The sequence below is a fragment of the Coptis chinensis genome, chromosome 2, assembly GCF_015680905.1.
Source record: "Coptis chinensis isolate HL-2020 chromosome 2, ASM1568090v1, whole genome shotgun sequence".
NCBI lineage: Eukaryota > Viridiplantae > Streptophyta > Magnoliopsida > Ranunculales > Ranunculaceae > Coptis > Coptis chinensis.
Genome location: NC_141457.1, coordinates 100,540,119 through 100,546,118, shown reverse-complemented (window position 1 = coordinate 100,546,118; position 6,000 = coordinate 100,540,119).

Sequence of the window (6,000 nt, the reverse complement as noted above, 5' to 3'; positions counted from 1 at the left end):
ATCTGATTATATAATTCAGATTTTCGATTTACTTTCGAATTTTACCGAAATTTCCAAAAAAAAATCAATCTTCCAAAATTTTCAAATTTAGAAAAGAATTTGTCATCCGAAAAATAATTAGATCGGATTTGGAAAAGATATTGTCATCTGAAAAAATTGGAAAATTTTCCGAAAGCCTTTTATCCTATTCGATCCGAAATCACCCCTAATTTCGAGGGCAATGGCACCAATACTACTTGTGGTGTTAAAATACATTGGATGTCTACTACTTGACGATAATACGAGATGAACCTATCACTTGTGGATTCATGGTTTACATTTAAGCGCTTATGGATATCTCCCACATCAAAATTATAATATACCTTTTGTTTGTTTATTACCTGTGATGTTTAAGAACAACTTTACTTGATTGTTCTAAGATCACTAAGATTCAGTAATGGTTTGAATGAATGAATGAAATGAACTTAAGTAAAACGAAACTTTTTATTGATCAACAATGGAAGTTTTACAATTGTTCTGTTTCTCTCTTTCTCTCTCCTATTTTTAACAATTTTTTTGGGAATGATCGAATGAATCTTTTTTCTACTCCTTCAGTCTTTATATAGTCAATTCAATTAGCTTTGATCCAATCAACTTATGACATGTGTCCATTGTCTTCATTCTTCCTTTCCCGCTCAATACTTGTAAATGTTTGAAATAACCACCAAACATACCGAGATATTGATTCTTATGTCAATATCTCGAGTTTTGAAATATTAGATAAAATATCTAAAGGTACGATATTTGCTCACTATATCGCCCCCTCTCGAAATTTTGAAATATCACTTCAAATTTCAACTTTTCAAGAAGTGGAAAAACACTTATTTTCACATCTGGGCCTGGATACCAACCCGGTCCAAACTTTAAATATAAAAGTTTGAATAAACCGTTTCTCTTTCCCTCATCTTTCCAACTTCTTCTATACACTACCTAACGAAACCAGAAAGACAATATACTCCTTTGTCTTCGTCTTTGCAACTATTTGTTCTTTTTCCGTAAGAAACCAACTTTTGCAAGCAGTAATGTACGTTATTTACTTCATGCACTTTACTTATTACTCTAAAACCCACATTATTATATAATTTCTGAAAGAAATAAAACGGCAATTTATGGATTTGAAGATTTTTGGAACTTGAAGACTGTAAAATTGTGTATGTTCTTGTTACATAATAGTAGAAAACACTATATCATTCTTCAAAATGTTTAAAAATCTGCACGTATAACCTTTTGGTATGTTGTTTTACATATCGGATGTACTGATTGAAAACCATCATATCGATATTTCCGATATGCAAACTGTATTATTGACTCTATGCTATACATATTAAATTGGCGATACTAAAAATACTTTTGTCGCCACTTTTTTGTTTATAGTCATCTTGATGGCGAGTGAAGACACCCTTTCTAATGATAGTACAAATAGTGAAGATACTCATTATGACGATAGAACCGATAGCCATAATTTTGCCTCTACTTCGACTAGGACATATCGACCTCAGTCCTCCTGGGAATTAGATTATGTTGTAGAATGAATTCCTTGTTATCATTTTGAAACTAGTGCTTCTGAATCTGAGCGCGATACTGTTGAAGATATTAGTCGATGGAAACATGGTCTTAGCCCCTTTTTTATCAAACGACCCAATCTAGGTTTAATCCATGCCACCGATCGAATTCCCCATTTCCTTTATCTTCAACACTATATATGCTGGTACTCTGAGACATACCGAATGTCAGAGTGGTACTAAAAAAGGCATCATTGTCACTGTTGGACAAATCGTCGCAGGGTTGAGATTTCCTCTGACAAATCTCGATCGTGAAATTTTAAACCATTTGAACATTTCCACTGGTCAAGGTATGGGTAATTTATAGAGGTTGATGTTTGTCTGTAACTATTACAATAGCCATCTCTCCCCATAAAAATATGAAGCTTATAGAATCAGATTATCTGACATCATTATTCACTATAAATTTTGTGAGAAGCAAATTGGATACTTTTTCCCCAAAAAACAGCCAAAGAAAGAAATTAGGGGTATTCTCCGAAAAAATCGTAAAAGCGATAAGGAATGAACTTTGTACCCTATCATAGTTTTGGGTGATTGGGAGAGTGCCGATACTGAAGCCATTCCTCCTCTGAAATATCAAGTTTTCAATTCTTCAGGTATACTACCATTTTTGTTTATTTTCGATATCTATATATTGGAATTCCAATCTGACCCAAACCTGTATGTATCTTTTCAGTTCTACTTCCTCATTTCGATAAGATTCGTGGGAACTCGAAAAGAGTACTCAAACTTTTGGAAGGAACTGATGAAGAAGTCGATGCGAAGACTGGGGCTGATAAAGAAGGCAATCCCAACGATGATGTTCATCTTCCAGATATCAATAATTATTGTGCCCCTTTTTATGTTCTCAAGAGTCAGGCTCTTCATAAAATGGGCCAGTCGCCAATGCCAACTCAGTCTCCTTCAAAAAATCCTCTAAATTATCCTTTTTTTCTTCTCTCTTCCCTCTTCTTGCATGAACTTCCTCCTAATCTTCCCCAATGCTATATTGATTACTTAATAGTAACCTTACAATGACCCCAGATCTTTTTTCTCAAATTAAAAAAGAAATTCCTGACTTTTATCAGTATCCCTTTTTGCAAGATATATTTGACCAACATATTTTGTTGTATACAGATATGGCACCTCGAGTGGCGATAAACCAAAATATTGTTCGCCAATTATCTGATAAAGGAAAAAGGAAAGCTGTCGAAAATGTGTCAGCTAAAGCTCCACAAGATAAGCCCACTACCCCTCCCCAGTTCCACATGCTGCTTCCACAGATAATCCTCCTGCTCCTTCACAAGATACCCATACTACTTCTAGTGCTAAGAAAAGAAAAACTACCTGGGGTGAAAATGGTCTTGATGCTGGTCAAACTCTTGCCTCTGTTACATCTGCCGATACTACTGACCTTTTCAAACATGTATTTCATTTGGTTGATGGAAGTGATATCCCTTTGACAGCCTCGCTTTTTGCTGATAATCCCAATGACGATTTAGGTGTTACTCTGTCTACCAATTGGGTTTTCCCAATGATAAAATTTCCATGTGCAATATATCTGTCGCCGAACGCCTGACATTAATTTGTGATCATATGGAAAAGGTATGCTTACTTTCTCTTCTATCAGTTCATAATGGTTTCATCTTTTTCTATTTGCTTATCTATTCTCCTTGTTTCTATAGGCTAAAGTGGCCACCCTGGCCCAGTTCGATATGCATTACAAACAAAATTGTGATCTTGGTCGTCTTCAAAAAACAGTTGATTCTCACTAGCGAGAAAACAGTTGATTCTCAACAGCGAGAAGTTGATAGAGTGAACCGAGAGATGAGTCAGTTGAACAAAAAAATTGGTCAGCTGAACATCGAAGTAGATCGGCTGAAAATTAGTGCTCAAACTACTGAAAATACTTTATCCTAGAAAATCACGGAACATGGTGAAAATCTGAAGCAAGCTATTGAAGACTTTGCTAGAGAAAAAGCTATGTATGAGGAAGCCTCTGATTCTGAATATAACCAAGTTGTTTAGGCTTTAAATCTCTTAGGTGATCGGTTGGAAACTTTCAAACAATATGTTCCTCATTATGTCCTTATAGAACATGGACTTATTTCTGATGATGCTAATGAAGAAGAAACTCCAAATGCGACTCCTTCTGATCCTGACCCAACAGCTACTATACCTCAGATTCTCGCATTTCTACTGATGCTGCCCAGACCATTGCTACTAACTTAGGTGATGTGGATAATCTCCTTAATATTCCTCACTTTAACAATTAAACTTTTGTTCATGGTTTTGTATTGGATTCTTCCTCAATCTTAATTTATTATGTGTTGTCTGTTACATTTCTGAATATCATTGGGATTTGAGCATATAACACCTTAAAACTATATACCGCAAATATCTTTCCATAGAATCATATATTTATAACAAATTTTTGAAAACTAAAAGTTTCGATACCCTCAAATAGAGATAGTATCATTGATATTTAGACTTGTATCATTAGAAAATAAAATTTTCGATACCCTCCAACAAAAAGAGAGTATCAATGATACTTAGACTTGTATAATCAGAAAATGAAATTTTCGATACCCTCAAACAAAGAGAGAGTATCAATGATACTTAGACTTGTATCATCAGAAAATGAAATTTTCGATACCCTCCAACAAAGAGAGAGTATCAATGATACTTAAACTTATATCATCGGAAAATGAAATTTTCGATACCCTCCAACAAAGAGAGAGTATCAATGATATTTAGACTTGTATCATTAGAAAATGAAATTTTCGATACACTCAAACAAAGAGAGAGTATCAATGATAGTTAGACTTGTATCATCATAAAATGAAATTTTCGATACCCTCCAACAAAGAGAGAGTAATAATGATACTTAGACTTGTATCATCAGAAAATGAAATTTCCCAAACTTGTATCATCAGAAAATGAAATTTTTCATACCCTCAAATAGAGATAGTATTATTGATACTTAGACTTGTATCATCAAAAAATGAAATTTTCGATACTCTCAAACAAAGAGAGCGTATTAATAATACTTAGACTTGTATCATCAGAAAATGAAATTTTCGATACCCTAAAACAAAGGGAGAGTATCAATGATACTTATAATATATAACTCTGAAAAATGAAATTTTTAGATACCCTCAAATAGAGATAGTATCATTGATATTTAGACTTGTATCATCAAAAAATGAAATTTTTTATACCCTCAAACAAAGAGAGAGTATCAATGATACTTAGACTTGTATCATCAGAAAATAAAATTTTCGATACCCTCAAACAAAAAGAGAGTATCAATGATGATACTTAAACATTTGATAATGAATTTTGTAATACTTACCCACTGTTATGAAACTTAAAGGCTCATATTATCCTTAATAAATGAAAACAACAAATGAACTCAAAATCCAACATGCATTGAAATAATAGCCCATTAAATTTTACTGACTTACCATTGAATGAATTGATACTTTTAAACCGTTCCGCGCACAGATAACCAAAAAATTACTTTTTCAACTGATCCCATTAAATCTCTTCGTTTTCTTGCTAATTACCCTTAAATTTTCTCATTTTCTTGCCAAACACCATTAAATTTTCTCATGTTCTTGCTAAACACCATTAATTTTCCTCGTTGTTACCATTTCTTATTTGTATAAAAAGATCTTCAAAAAGCCTAAATATAACTTGCGTTTTACAAACTTTTTACTGAAAATGACAAAACTAACAGAAAAATGTCTCCCCTTTCCTATTTTCTTATCGCTCTTGTTGTTTTCATGGTCCTTCCAAAATGGCCTCATTGGTCAGATTGCCCAACAACTAAGTATTCCAATGATGAAGAGAAAGAAGAAGAATATGAAGAAGAAGAAGAAAAAAAAATGTAAATAAGAAAAAGAATATGAAGATGAGTGGCTTCGAGACCCATATTGTTATGAAAAAGGCAATGATGGATCCTCCACTGATGGTGATGATGAGCATGAAGATGAAGATGATAACTGACATCTTCTTTTTGTTATTCCTTTTCCAATGTTTTGTTTAACTTTTTGAAGATGAAGATGAAGAATAAACTGTTTCTTACCTTACTATATGTGATTAAAATTTCAAAATTTTCCCAGTGCAATAAGTAACATTTTTGATACCCTCCAACATAAAACAAAACATAATATCAGTGATACTTAGAATATATAACTTTGACAATGAAAAATTTCAGATACCCATAAAAGAAAATTATCACTGATACTTTAAAAAAAAATTGAAACACATACCTTAATCATTTGACAATTTCTGATACCAAAGCCTTTGATGATATATCTAATATCAAAACTTTTTGTGCCCAGGCTCTGTATCGGATTTTGATACCAAGGCTTTTGACGATATGCCTAATATCAACATCTCTGTTGATATCAGA